Here is a 1,754-nt window from a genome sequence, read left to right on the forward strand (position 1 = left end):
GCGTAATGTAATAGAGCTTCTGGGGGACAGGCGCAGGGGCGTGTCCCATAGTGAGATACCTCACTCATGTTTCAGAGAACCGGGGTTAATTCCTTAACCTAAAGTTTTATCAGGTATAATTAGGTCAGCAAGCCAGGAGAACAAAACTTTTATACGTTTTTACGATGCAAAACTTAAATTTTGAGATAAAAAGTGTGTTTTTTTCGTCTATTTGTTAATAGTCTAGTCCAGCACGTATTCCACCTTACACTTTGAATGTATGTAACCTGAGGTTTGACATGGGGTTGATTTCTGAAACGACTGTAAGAAATCAACATGCACACCTTGGCTGGTCATGTTAAAGCTAATTTCTGTAATTGTTGACTGAATGCTCAACAACTTGAGTTTCTTTTCAGATTAACAAAGACAGTGAGACACTGCAATGTTTTGTTGAAGCCCAGATTCAAGCTTTTCTTCTTCTTTCATCGCTGTAGTAATGATTAGGCAAAAAAACAAAACAAGCTATCCTCCCTGACCGGGAATCGAACCCGGGCCGCGGCGGTGAGAGCGCCGAATCCTAGCCACTAGACCACCAGAGAACTGTTGATGTTCTTTAGTGTCCACATCCGTCAGTTTTATCAGGTATAATTAGGTCAGCAAGCCAGGAGAACAAAACTTTTATACGTTTTTATGATGCAAAACTTAAATTTTGAGATAAAAAGTGTGTTTTTTGGTCTATTTGTTAATAGTCTAGTCCAGCACGTATTCCACCTTACACTTTGAATGTATGTAACCTGAGGTTTGACATGGGGTTGATTTCTGAAACGACTGTAAGAAATCAACATGCATTTTTAAAGATTTTTACACAGATAATTGAGCACTGCAAAGTTTCGTGACGTGGGTCATGTGATATTTTGCTAACAGGCAGACAAAGACACATACACACAGAGTGATTTACATAATAGCCCGCCTTTTACTGTGGCGTGCAACAAACACTTTTCTCAACAGTTTGAAGTCTTTTGTTTGTTAAATGTTATCAGAAAGAGACAAGTCTTGACTGCAGGGAGGTCAGTTTATCATCAGCAGACCTTTATCACACAGCTGAGCCATTTGAATGTGTGCAAAATGTTGCTTTGGGATGGCTTTCTCAAACCGGCAACACTTTTCCTGAAAAAAATAACAAAATTTTGGATGGCAACATATTTTGCTCCAAAGCTTTCAGTAAAATCATTTAGCATTTTTTAGCTCCGCTACGTGCATTAATGCGCTCTATTACATCATGAATGCTGGCTTTTGAGCCAACCCAAATCCTCTGCTCCTTGGCCTGCAGAAGCTAGGGTTCACGATTTCCTCAGAGTTTCATTATTTCCAAGACTATAAGACATGTTTTCACTGTTCTTTAGTCAGTCTCATATGAGCTGTGGTTCAAAGAAGAAAGAAGCATTTTTCAATCTTTTTTTTAAGTATATATTTTTTGTATTTAGGCCCGAGCAGCGACAGCGCTGCGAAGGCCTATTGTATTTCGTGGAATTCTTATTATTCCTTTCCGCCCGAAATCGCAAATTTGGAGGCCTTAGCATATTCAAAAACTCACCAAACTTCACCGAAAGCTGTCCCCCGTGTGAAATCGCGTGATTTTAATGGAATCGAAAGTGGGCGTGGCCAAACTGCTCCACAGCGCCCCCTAACGTGAGATAGGACGAACCGTAAGTCGTAGAGGCCTGGAACCTTGGCACGTAGGTAGAACACCCCAAATGACGAAAAAAAGTCTCTTG

General features: G+C 40.4%; 1 protein-coding gene and 1 non-coding gene across 3 annotated transcripts in view; one reads left to right on the plus strand and one right to left on the minus strand.

Annotated features, from left to right (window-relative positions):
- The window catches only part of LOC108244093 (monocarboxylate transporter 2-like), a 43,171-nt gene that overhangs the window by 30,254 nt on the left and 11,163 nt on the right, over positions 1–1,754 (plus strand). The window lies entirely within an intron of this gene.
- Positions 507–578, minus strand: trnae-cuc. Its single transcript has one exon. It is a non-coding gene; the product is annotated as a tRNA-Glu (tRNA).

This window comes from Kryptolebias marmoratus, linkage group LG4 (genome assembly GCF_001649575.2).
Source record: "Kryptolebias marmoratus isolate JLee-2015 linkage group LG4, ASM164957v2, whole genome shotgun sequence".
Lineage (NCBI taxonomy): Eukaryota > Metazoa > Chordata > Actinopteri > Cyprinodontiformes > Rivulidae > Kryptolebias > Kryptolebias marmoratus.